Source organism: Dendropsophus ebraccatus, chromosome 1, assembly GCF_027789765.1.
Source record: "Dendropsophus ebraccatus isolate aDenEbr1 chromosome 1, aDenEbr1.pat, whole genome shotgun sequence".
NCBI classification, from domain to species: Eukaryota; Metazoa; Chordata; class Amphibia; order Anura; family Hylidae; genus Dendropsophus; species Dendropsophus ebraccatus.
The window spans coordinates 162,082,923-162,095,886 of record NC_091454.1 but is presented as its reverse complement, the minus strand read 5'-3'; positions in this window follow the sequence as shown (position 1 = coordinate 162,095,886).

Below are 12,964 nucleotides of genomic sequence, written 5' to 3'. Positions count from 1 at the left end.
CTCCTCTCCTGACATCCTCTGTGCTGCTGGGACTTCTCCTATAGGATTAGCACCCTCCTCTCCTGACATCCTCTGTGCTGCTGGGACCTCTCCTATAGGATTAGCACCCTCATCTCCTGACATCCTCTGTGCTGCTGGGACCTCCCCTATAAGATCAGCCCCCTCCTCTCCTGACATCCTCTGTGCTGCTGTGACCTCCCCTATAAGATCAGCCCCTCCTCTCCTGACATCCTCTGTGCTGCTGTGACCTCCCCTATAAGATCAGCCCCTCCTCTCCTGACATCCTCTGTGCTGCTGTGACCTCCCCTAGAAGATCAGCCCCTTCTCTCCTGACATCCTCTGTGCAGGGTACATTTAATCCGCCACTGCTCGCACGCCTCCGCTCTCCGCACCTCTCCGCACAAAGTATCGTTTAACTGTTCCGCATGTAAGACATAGATTTTGGTGTCATCATAAAATGACCTATTCTTTAAATTAAGTTATGTTAAACAAATTTTTAAAGATTTTTGGGTGATTTTATTTTCCATTTTACTATCTACTGTATATTAAAAAAAATGTCCATTTTGGCCAATAGGCTTAAAACTAAGCTGAGACCTCTTGTGCTGTACAGATCATTTCCCAGCAATGTCCTTTTTTATCAGCACAGAGAGGAGCACAGTGAAAGGTGATATTATTATATATAAGTGGTATAGATAACAGAGGTACACACAATAGCTGCTGCTCACAACTCAGCCCCGATTCTCTGGAATAATTACATGTTCACAAATATGTACCATACATAAATACAGTACAGGGTCTAAAGATGTTCATTGTATCTATGTCCATGAGGCTTGCTGTTAAAAACGGCTTAGGCAAGATGGCAGCCCCCATAGCAATATAACTACAAATAAAACAAAGAAATTACAATAAGGAAATAGAAATAGAATAGAAGAAAGATGTTCTAGTATCTGGTTCTGATTAGAAAAAACAACTGTAGGTCATACGTTCCCTATAAGCTGCCCTTTATTAATTTTTCTTAAATGCATTAGAAGTAGAGTGGAAATGTTTGCAATGTCCCAGAAAGGGGTCTACTGTTTTTTCTAAGCAAATATAGGTCCGTACCATATCTGTGCATAACCTCTGAGACTGAGGTCTGTAGCATGCAACTCCTGCCACTAGATGTCACTGTTCTACTGCACGGCTGATAGCTAAAAGTGTACAAGGGTTAACTGATGTCTTTATTATTGATTGTATATTTCCTGCCACTGTCTTTTGATTTCTGCTAAGCAAACCCTGAACTAGCCAACTCAGGAGTATCTACCTATCACAGAAGGTTATTCTACGCTTATTGCCCAGTCAGATCCCCTCCTGTTAGCCATAAATATATATATATATATATATATATATAGAGAGAGAGAGAGAGAGAGAGAGAGAGAGAGAGAGAGAGAGAGAGAGAGAGAGAGAGAGAGACATATCTGGCTAGAGCAGGACTAACCTTTTTACACTTGGGGACATGTGTTCTTGGACTGTGGTGTGTGCACCATTTTTTGTGGTGCCCAACTGCCAGGATGATGTTATGACGGTGGTTGGAATACAGCTCAGCCAATGGTGGTATAGTCGTGACGCCAGAGCATTTAGTTTATGTGGCTGGCCGTATTGACCCCCAATTGTCAGTGACCTGCCAGATTGTGATGGGTCCCTTGGCCTCTTTTCACGGTGGTCCGGAGTGGAGAGATGACCTACCCGGATTGTCGGTGCCGCCACCCACACAAAGGGGAAAATGACACAAGAATGGTGTAGCCTGTGAGTATAGGTTCTGGTGCAGTAGAATAAACAAGCTGATCTTTACTGACAAGTCTCTTGCAATACAGGGTAATAGGGTAACAAGTGACTTCTGAGATACAGACTGGAGTTCACTGAATCTATACTGATAGATACTGAAGTGCTGAAGTGCTGAAGTAGAGTAGCAGTACTGGTTCAGTTGAGTGCTGAGTAGATGAAAAGAGTTCAGAGGGAGAGGAGTTTGACGGGAGAGCCCCAACCCAGTGTAGTAATGTGCTCTGTCGAAACTTGTGAGAAGAAATACTTGAACAAGAAATACTTGAGAGAAGAAGAATACTTGTGCCTGTGTGTCGACCTGAGTGTAGCTAAACCACCTTCTGCCCTGCAGTGTCGGGTTACCCGTCCTACGAGGGTGACACAAGCCCCAGTCTTTGTTACCTGAGCTAAGTGTTTGAGCGTGTCCCAGTGTCACCCGCATTGCAAGATAGAGTACGTAGGCCTTGAATATGGCTGCTTTCCTCTATCTGGGTCAGTTCCTCTGCTTTAGGATACCGCCCTGCACTGTATAGAGAGCACTACATAGTGTCTGTAAATGTAGCTTTAAAAAGTAAGTCTCTGCGTTTTCCATACGTGTCTGTTCACTATTACACACTAGACTAGACTAGACTGTCCCATAGGGGTTGTGAGTGCAGAGATAGGCAGAAAAAGAACAGCATCTCTCATTGGCTGTCACAGACCATGTGGTACAAAAACAGTAATCCTCTAGTGACTACAGCTGTGCAACATATACCAGAACCTAAACATAACAGTGACACCTTGAGGTAAAACTAGAGAATGCACCTTCATTACCACTGAAGGGATAACTTTCTAACCAGTGCCTAAAGCACTTAACTGAGGGACACCACATTCTATACTTTTGCTACCTCTGAAGAATTCTACAAGCATATTATGGTACCAACTCCAATCAGTAGTTTAGCTAACTGCAAAGGCTAAGTCTCTACTGCAATTTCCTAATGTTTCTCTTGAGGGTCTCAGGGACAACCAGCTCTTCCACTAGGTGGACCTGAACTCCCTATTATTGTGTCACTCTGTGCCCCCATAATAGCCTAAGGTGGATGTCTCTTTACCTATTTCAACTAACTAGCAGTGTATTTCAATGTACAGTGGTGCCTTGGATTACGAGCATAATTCGTTCCGATACTTTGATTGTAATACATATCACTCTAAACCAAAGCAAATTTTTCCAGAAGAAATCACTGAATTGCTGACTATTGGTTCCACAACCCAAAATGAATGATTTTTTTAAATTCTGAATAACATGTAAAACAGATAAAACAAACATTGAGAAACAGCTGAATGTGTCATATTATAAGTTACTGTACAGTATAGCCATCAGCATGTGGTGTATAATGTATACTATGTGCATAAACCTGAAAAACAGCAGCAGTTTGTAGATACAGGATGGAGCTGCAGATACCCATAATGCAGTAGCGTAGTACAACAGGCTAGAATAGAGAAGCAGGGTTGCTGTCAGAGTGGCCACATGACAGTAATGAAGAAGGGGAGTGTGTGCAGCATGGACCAATCAGGAACAGTGACAAAAACTTTTCTATACAGCAGCGTGTATAGCTGAGTGTAAGTGCAGGCACATTATAGCAGCAGTGACACATAAATGCAGTGCTCTCTGACTGGGGAGAGTGGGGTTACAGCTATGAGGAGATTACCTCCACAGTCCTGTCCCCTGATGTAAGCCCCAGCCTGAAGGGGATCTCCCATGATTTGGAAGGTAAGGGAGACTTCCTGGGTCAGAGTACAGTGCTGTAGACCCCGCTATGCAGACCATGCCCCTTCCCCACTCCCCATCCCACCCAGTACAGGGAGCACTTAAACCAAAGCAATGCTCTTACACTAAGTCACAATTTTGAAAAACTGTGAGCTCTTAAACCAAAACGCTCTTAAACCAAGTTACTCTTAACCCAAGGTACCACTGTATATTCAACTCAAGTGCTATATTCTCAAGTGTATCTCAACTCAACTACTGTATTCCAAGTATATCTCAAGCAGATATTTTATTGAAAGTGTATTCCATTATCTATTGTAGCTAAGTAGCTATTGTCTTCTAAAGATTGTCAAGTTCAGTGTTTGTGGATTTTGTATCTCTGTATAAAGCATTTGAGAACTTTGCCAGTGTACTACCTCCCTACCGGAGTGATTGTCGCCTTGAACAAGAGGCTATTGTATTCTTCTCTAACCTATAAAAGCAACTACAATTGCTAGCACTCTGTTGGTGCCGAGCCAGTATCCAGGGGTGGCCAGCCTATTCCATTTCTGGCTCACCATGACAAGTGCCCATGTGGTGCTCCATCTTCCCCAACATCTGCCCCCCTGGGTTGCTGGTACACCAAATGTTTTTCCATGTTTTATCTACAGTATAATAAAGGTTGTGGAAAATAAAGGTCACCAGGGGAAAAGTGCATCCTGTTCATTCTGCTCTACTGTTTATTACATAATTGACTAGATATGATTTTTTTGGGGGGGATAAAAGAGGTTGTCCAAGATGAGGGAGACAGAAGGGGTCACCCCTCCCCCCTTCTGTCTGTCAGCCTTACCTTGTATTGCAGCTCATCAAACATGTTGGTTCTGTTGAGATGACAGATGTCCCTTTTTGGAGAAAATGCTAATCTTTTGTTCTAAAGCTTGAAATCCCTTTAAACTTGCCACATACAACCTCTTTATTACTAAGCAATCTAATAAGGAGGGCAATATGAGGATCACATAGAATAGTGTTTACAATAACTGTTACAGCACAAGAAGCTAAAAACATGTTTCTGGGGAGTAAGTGTATATATCTCACGGTCTACTGTGTTTCCCCCAAAATAAAACGCCCTCCTAAAATAAGACACCCCAAATACCCTACTTGGTCCATGGCCCCCAGGTTCTCCGCAAGTCCCGCCACACGTCCCAATGCACACCGCTGCACGCTGCCGCCCATCCCGCAAGGATGTGAGTATTCTGGTGAGGTCCAGGGTGGGATACCTTATTACTCTCCCCCCGGCCGGGGGAGAGAAATAAGACGTACCCCGAAAATAAGACATAGTGCCTGTTTTTGAGTGAAAATTAATAAAAGGCACTGTCTTATTTTCGGGGGAAACACAGTATATAGCCATGGCAGGATCGAGAGGTTGCTGACCGGCACCAACAGATAAATAATGCACTGTACAAGGACAGTATATAGCCAGCTTGGAAGATGATTTAGATTTACACACATGATTAGTTATGATTCATATGGAAAAATCAGGGATAAACTATAGTACAAAGGTATTTTTTCTTGTTGGCAAAAACTGATCTCCCACACATACAGATGCATATAACTTGTGGTTCTCTGATGTGTTCTATTGTACTATATTACTAGATTAAGGAAGTATGCAAATCTAGTTACTCACTGTATAAACAACCTCCCTCTAATAAACATTCTAAGGACAGACCATCCATATTATCCCAGAATCCACTTTACAAGTCTGCCATTATAAGTATAAGGAGACTGTCTTTTAGAGATGCCCGTCACAATTCATTGCAAGTCAATCTTATCAGAATGAAACAGAAGGCACAAAATCAAAGAGGTTTTGCTGGAATTTAACACTATGTTCATCGGTTTGTGAATGACTTTTTTCTTCAGATATTATTTCATTGTGATTTTCACGCATGCAGTTCAACAGGTGTCAGTCTCTGTTCACACCTTGGTATTTGAATATATTCAACATATGCAAAAAAAAAAAAAGGCCACAGTACACAGAAAACAATGCATGGATATGGCCATATGCAAACCAGTGTCCTGTTGACATACCGAGTTTATTGTATAGATATATATATTTTTTTGTACTGTGAGAGACAAGTGGCAATACATGCCTATATAGTGCCATGTGTTCCAGGCTTTCATCAAAGGTATATGAGAACACTCCGAATGTATACCAAGTAAAAATAAGGTGCAGACCGAGCCTAAGCAGTGTATAACTTAATGATATGGTGTGTATTATCATGGAGGAACCCCGTTTTAAGGTGGAACTACAAGTCAGTAAAATAGAAAGTAGGGTAACTTTTACAAATAAGTAAAGACATTTTTGGTAATGGGCACAATCAGTGGGAAGCACAACTCCCAGGGGTATCACTGCCAGCCTGTCAATAGCTTATAGACTATTTGTTTATTATAAAGCTGTTCATACACAAAGGGCCTCATTTGCTAACAATGTACGTTATGCTGTCGGATGTGTCTGTTTTGCCCTAAGTAAATCTGGAAGGTTTTTCACATTACAAAACTAAAACCTGGCCATCCCACCACACTAGAAGTGGCTGGTTTTTAGAATAGAGAACCTGTCAAAAAAATATAGTTTGCTTAATAAATCTGTCAGTTGAGTCAGGTTTTAAAAGAACACACCCCTGACACGCCCACAGCATGGCTACTTGGTGGGTTTTTGGACAACAATGACAGGTTTGTTGGGATTTTTGTCGGGCTGGGTTGCACACCTTTAGTAAATGTCATATCAACAGTAATACGAAAGGGAAAATGGATAAAACCCCAACAATTTGCTGCTGGGAACACATTAGTAAATCAGCCCCAATACATGTAAATCAAGCAAACATACTGATTTGGGTCATACCAGATAACTATTTATGACTTTCCTAATGGCAGATGTTGGAGGAAAGAAGGATCGGGCATGCTGGATTTCAATAGACCCAATCCTTTGTTTTTGCAAGAAATAAGCCAGTGCCAGATTAATCTGGAAACAATCATTTCTTTGAGTATGTGTATGGACTAGCTGTCAGCCGTAAAAGGATTCTGTCCAAAACTATATAAGGCTATGCTCACACTTGGTTTAACAGTGTCTGTTCCAGAGCAACGGACACTGTTAAACTGCCGGCTACTAGGCTGCATTTAGGACGTTCCTTCAACTGATACTTTTATATTGGCAGCAGGAACGTTCGTTTTTTTAACATTGACTTGCGGGCACCTTTGGGTGTGCCCGCAAACCAATTAGCCATTCATATAAATTTTAAATCAATATTTTAAATAATTAACATAATAATGTGTGCATACAGCGGATGGCATTACATTGACTACAATGCAATGCCGCCCCTGCAGTAAAGAAAGGACGCTGATTGCATTGCCTCATTATTACATTGCGTGATTCCATTGTGTGATTATTACTAAAATGTACATTCCATTGCTGCCTATAGGATCCCGGCCGGAGCTTATACACGTAGTATACGCTCCAGCCAGGATCCTTCGCGGTGCCGCAAAGGACTGACATGTCAGTTTTCTGTGGCCACTATTCAGTGAATAGCGGCCGCAGAAAGCCCTGTCAGTAAACACTATGAAGCGAGTGGCTGCGGCCGCTTGCTTCATAGTGTGCTGTGAGGAGTTCTGAGAACTCTGCGACAGGAAAGATCATCCGGCCGGTACTGCCAGAACGGCCCGTATCTTACGATCTCTTATGAACATGGCCAAAGACTGCTTTCACACAGGCTAAACTTTTTGAAAAAATTAGCAAAAATGTTGTGTGCAGGTGTTAACTGTGAGTCAATGAAATTTTGTGAAATGCCGTACATACATGGCGGCTGTTCTTTTGTGGAATTTTATCTCTATTCACATAAATCTATTTTTGACCTACCAATGGAGTCACAGACTGTATGGTGTATAGAGAACTGCAGACTATGTTTGAGCTATATTAGTGTGAAACTAGAGGCTGTAGGATGACCAATGGTAAATGCACACTTTTGTGATCCTATTACCATGAAAATCAATGTAAAACTGCAGCCCACACCTACATATGCATCACACTGTGTTTTCACAACATCCCCACGGGACCACACATACAGAGCTGCAAACACACGCCATTGTATGCTGTACTTTGCATCTCTCTCGGCGTCTCACACATTCCCGCACTTTTACCATTATGGAAACCGATTAACCCTTCAGGATGTTTAGAGAGATGTTTTACTTCTCCCTGTTATCTGCAACATTGGTATTATTTGTTCTCAGTTGCAAAGATTACCTGTAAAGCATTTGCCATACATTCCGATTTAATGGGATTTTCTTTAATTTTATACATTAGTAAGCGTTGATATTGTGCAGCCTTATAGTATAATAAGAACGAATCTCATTTGTATGCCATGATTCTTATAATTGAAAACTATTTGTCATGCACCGCGTTTCCTTTATAACAATGGAACGCAAGTCGGGACAACAGACATCTTTCAGCAAAATCCAAATTAGTTTTGCTTCAATATGTACATTGTGCAGGCTCCTTTTTCATCTCCATAAGTTGAGCTGGTAAGAAATTAATTCAGCTCTAGGGCTTCTTGCAGAAAAAGGCTCGTGCAGAGGAACTAATTCATTATTGATTTGCCAATAAGATTTTTCTCCCTATAACTTGTTTCGTGAGAGAACAATATTAATTTGTAACTTGCAAACAGAGGATTCAACAGAGAAATATTGCCGAGTTCAACCGAGTCGTTTGAGCTAAATTTTGAGCTGAAAACAAAATGAATTCCACTAGAACATACATTTGCCATGGTAAATGTAAAGTCAATATATTTTTAAGTCCTACTTTCTCATGTAAGAAAGTAGTGTGCATAACCCGACACAGCAAATAATTCCTTTTTGCGGTTGTTATGCAGAGAAAATAAGAAAAAAAAAACACACTAAGAAGAACATTAAAGGCAAAGTATTATTCAACGGGCAAGGAAGATTGGTTGCCAGTTGCCAAGACATGCTTGGCTACCTACAAAAAAATGTTGCAATGGAGAAAGTAGATGCACTGTGCATAGCAAATTTTACATTTAAATATTATAACCACATCCCACTACTATACCCACCCCTATTTACGCAGTATGCTGCCTCCATCCCCAAGCACTAGCCTACTAATGCCTGTAGATTAAAGGAGAAATCTGGCCCTGGCAATATGACAGGCGGCAGGGGAGATCATAAAAACCAATCCTTACTTACCTCTCCCCGTGCCTACAATGTGCCGTGTTACTGTCTCCAGGACCCCCGATGGAAGGCATTTGATGACATTAAGACCCTAGTCCTGCCCTAATTCCTGCCCTAGTCACTGACTAGCTGAGTGGGCTGTCCATCAACCGGGTTGCAATGTCGGCTCTGCTAGAAATCTCATAGCGCAGCGGTGGTCCCGGAGTGGTCATCTACTGCTGGAGAGGAACGGGAGAGATGAGTCTCGATAGTTTATGTTACTCCCTACAGTTTGAAAAAAAAATGTACATGGCCAGACTTCTCATTTAGACTATTTACCCATAATGCCACCCATAGTGCCCACCTAGTAAACCCACCGTGTAAAGTTACCACAGCACTCTTCTACAATGGTTGGTAAGCAATATAATATCATAGTAACAGATACAACCACAGTGTCTCCACAAGACAATGAGACACAGCTGAACAAGTTACAACGCCCACCTACTAAAGATGGCCATACACATTTATTCGGCCAACAGTTATCTCTCATGGCTAAATGGTTATGTGTTGTCTATGGGGAGGGGAGGAGGAAGCCTCAACTGGACGGCACTGACATCTCTCCCAGACCAAAAGGGTCAGGTGGTGAGAATCCATCAAGCCTCCCAACCCTTCTCTACAATGACATCACCTGTTTGTGAAGAGTAAGTAGGCCGCCATACTCCTTAGAGACTTGCACAAAAAACTGTAGCCACAATAACAGCTGCCATTCTCAAATAAAATGGGAATATCCTGTAAGTGTGTGTGTGGGGGGGATTCCATAGGGGTTAATGCGATCGGCCGATGTGATTAAACAATAGCTGTTGTTGCAAACCTGCAACAATGGCCATTGTTTAATGAAAAAAAATACATTGTGTGAAATTGGTCTCAAACATATGAAGTATATCTGATACCACAAAGGGCAATAATTAGCACACCACACATATTCAGTATTACAACAATAAAATGAAGTGATTCCACGTCAGCCCCTGGATCACCACGCGCGTAGCTGATGTTTGTACATGCTAACAATCTTGCCAAGCCCCATCACATGTCTTGTTAGTGTATTTTATTTAGCTATTTTTAATTCAACAGGATTGTTTGAAGTTCAACCTTTGATTTCCATTAAAAAATGTATATATTCTTTTTGTAATACATTTGTACAGTTTATAGCTGGGTTCACACACTGTATACTTCAGGCAGTATTTGGTCCTCAAGTCAGGTCCTCATAGCAACCAAAACCAGGAGTGGATTGAAAACACAGAAAGGCTCTGTTCACACAATGTTGAAATTGAGTGGATGGCCGTCATATAACGGTAAATAACTGCCATTATTTCAATATAACAGCCGTTGTTTTAAAATAACAGCAAAAATTTGCCATTAAATGACGGCCATCCACTCAATTACAACATTATGTGAACATAGCCTTTCTGTGTTTTCAATCCACTCCTGGTTTTGGTTGCTATACAGCCTCACAAATACAGCCTCAAATATACATAGTGTGAACCCAGCCTAAAGTTGTAAAAGCATAGTTAACTAGAGTTTTCAATATATATTTGAGGATGCTGTATCCTGGTGTATAACAGCCAGATTTTTCTGACACATGATTAACAATTGAAATGAATGGGTGCAGGTGTTGGATAATTTTCCTAGCATGTACACTGACTATAAACCAAAGGTTTGGTGTAAACTGAGACTTAAGGGGCCTATTACACAGGGAAATTGTTATACAGAAATCGTTATACAGAATGATAATCGTTCTGTGTAATCACAGGCAACAATTGAAAAATTGTCTATGTGGCATTAATAGTTGATTTTAGACACTAAAATCATCATTAATTGTTCACTAATCGTTCAGGGTAGTCCCACATATGTAGTTCATTCTTTTGCTCGGATCAGATGGAGTAAATGATTGTAATAACGATTGTTGTAACAATCATAACTAAAGACTATCAATCTGTGTAATATGATAAAGGATTTCAGGTTAACCATAAATGATCTAATTTGCAATTGTTTATTGTTAATCGTTAAAAATGGTTTAGTCTAATAGGACTCTCACAAAGCCATTGTATTAGATCTAGTGCTTCCCATAAGGGTTCATTTACACAAAAAAGATTATCGGACAGATAATTTGCCAAAGATTTGAAGCCAAAGCCAGGAACAGACTATAACAGAGATTAGGTCATAAAGGAAAGCCTGAGATTTATCCTCTCTTCAAATCCATTCCTAGCTTTGGCTTCAAATCTTTGGCAGATAATCTGTCAGATAATCTTTCTGTGTAAACGGACCCTAAGGGTCCTATTCCATGGGCCGAGCAGGGCCCGATCAAAGATGTAAACGAGCGGCGATCTGCTAGATCGCCGCTCATTTACTGGGCCTATTCCACGGCCCGATGATCGTTGAGCGAGGGCTGCAAGGACATGGTTACCGATGTCCTTGCAGCCCCTGCAGCATACATTACCTGGCAGGTCTTCTCCTCCGCGCTGTCTTCATCTCCGGGTCCCGCGCGCTCTATCTTCTGAACGGCCGGTCAGCGCGGCGGTCCCGGCCTGTGATTGGCTGAGCGCCCCGTCAGCTGACCGGCCATTCGGAAGATAGAGCACGCGGGACCCGGGGATGAAGACAGCGCAGAGAAGAAGACCTGACAGGTAATGTATGCTGCTGCTGCTTCTGAAATCGTCGGTCGCTCGCAGCGCACCGCTATTCAACCGTAGCGATCCACGGTGGGGGAACGATGATTTTAGGTCTGGCCCTAAATGAACGATCAGCCGATGACACGATCATCGGCTGATCGTTCTCTCTAGTTCACCCAACGATAATAGGCCGAATCGGGCCAAATGGGGCCGATTCGGCCGATTATCGTTACTGTGGAATAGGGCCCTAAGACACCATACAGTGGCACATGTACATGAGCCTAAAAAAAGGGCTGACCCTTTGATTGACAGGCAACATTCTGTAAAGAAGACCAAGTGGTTGGGTATTATATTTCCCTTGATTAACATGAAAATACTCCCGCTTCACTTTTTGCTTCCCCCAGTGCTGAATTAAAACATGTCATTTGCGGAAAATTTGATCTACAATCTTGTATTGTTTTTAGCTACTACTTTGCTGTAATCTAAATTAATGGACAAAATGCCAATGTCAGATGTGACAGATTACATAGAATATGAAAATAGGCATGGAGCCTTTATTGCAGTATAGAACTGACACATACAGAGATATGGCAGAATAAAGTCCTTTTACAGCTCAAAATGTTATAACAATGTTATCTTGCCTCCAGTTTTCTCCTTGTTGTTCCTTAACGGGGGTGTTCAGTAAATAATTTTAAAAGGGGCAGACTAGCTTAAAAAGATAAATCATTAACAGGTACAGGACCTAGGTGGAAGGATAGGCTGTGGCACCCCTTGCCGGATCACCCAATGGCAATTCCAGATGAGAATTGCCACCAAGGGACCATTCAGACAAGAATGCAGCCTTCTGCAGGTTTTTTTTTTTTTTTAAACAACCGGAATAACAAGTGCAGCCTTAAGTCTTTAACATTAGAAAGCAAGCTATTAGATACAGCCTAGACACTTGTCTAGGCTGTGACTGCTGTCACCTGTAGTGCAGCTTTTGATGATTCACTGTCTATAACAGAACAGAAGGAGCTTAGAGCTGTATTACACTAAATCTACTAGATCGACGCTTGTTTACTCAGCCTATTACACAGCTCAGTTATCATGCAGCAAGGCCCTTGCCTTTAGTGAAAAATAATACATTTCATGCATACCTGTCCATGCTCCCTGGTGCCTCTGCTAGCTCCCTGGCTCTGAAATTTGTTGGCTGTAGGACTGGGCAAAAGCCAGGAAGATATTGGGGAGCAAATTGTCAGATTATTGCTCAGTGTAATAGGGCCCTTACTTCTCTCACCTGTGGTTGTAGATGAGGTAGCTGTCCTGCAGTCTAGATGCAGCCAACAGTGGAGTTAGGGCTTAGGCCTTGTGTACACGACCCGTATTGAAGTCCATAATTACGGACTCACAATTATGTACTTGAGAAAGTGCCCATTGATTTCTATTGGGCTATTTACACAATCAGTAAATTTCAAGTATGCAATCTGATCCGCATAAAAAAGGACATGTCTTAGTGCAGACCTGTTTTTTTTTATGGCTTCACCAATAAAAGTCCATAGTATCTGCTATTTTTTATGGATTGTAACTA